This window comes from Engraulis encrasicolus, chromosome 18 (assembly GCF_034702125.1).
Source record: "Engraulis encrasicolus isolate BLACKSEA-1 chromosome 18, IST_EnEncr_1.0, whole genome shotgun sequence".
Taxonomy (NCBI): domain Eukaryota; kingdom Metazoa; phylum Chordata; class Actinopteri; order Clupeiformes; family Engraulidae; genus Engraulis; species Engraulis encrasicolus.
The window spans coordinates 46202692-46203445 of record NC_085874.1 but is presented as its reverse complement, the minus strand read 5'-3'; positions in this window follow the sequence as shown (position 1 = coordinate 46203445).

Sequence of the window (754 nt, the reverse complement as noted above, 5' to 3'; positions counted from 1 at the left end):
TAACATTGTTTTCATGGTAAGTTTTGCACATATTTTCAAAGTTCAGTTTGTATACATCACACACAAATAGGTGGATTGGCCCATAACACCATTATGTCCAGGCAGTACAGCATTTTACTACTATTTTGGGCTGTCATCTTGGATTTACCCCATAAAAATGACCTTAATGACATTGAAATTTGGGGCACCCCTTCTGAAATGATGGAGAACACCCTAAGGAAGGTCTACACCGATTTTGGTGCTTCTATCCAGCGCGTAACGATTAGGCCCTTTTTGGACGGTAAGAGACCCAGCTATAGTTATATGGATAGATACAGTGTTGGGTAAGTTACTTTTTTAAAGTAATTAGGTACTTTACTTTAGTTATTGCTTTCAATTGTAATTGAATTACTTTACTTATTACTAAATTTAAAAAGTAAGTCGTTACTTATTACTTTACTTTACTTTTCGCAGGAAAAGGGATTTTAACCAGTGTAGTGGCACAACTCATAATACACCTGCTTCCCCAGGTTGTAGACCGGCTGTGTAAATGGCCTAATATTTTAATATGTGCAAACTGTACATCTATGGAAATAGTGTTGCTTGCGCTGTTGTTCTCACGTTATTCCCAATTAGTCTACTTGATTCGCGCTGGCTGCTGCTGCTGACGGAGCTACCCAAACTGTTTTTTTTTTTGCATTGTATCTAACCAATATGTCATCAGTGAGCACAACAGAGGCCATGGCATTTGCGATGGGTACAGCTGTTTCATTCA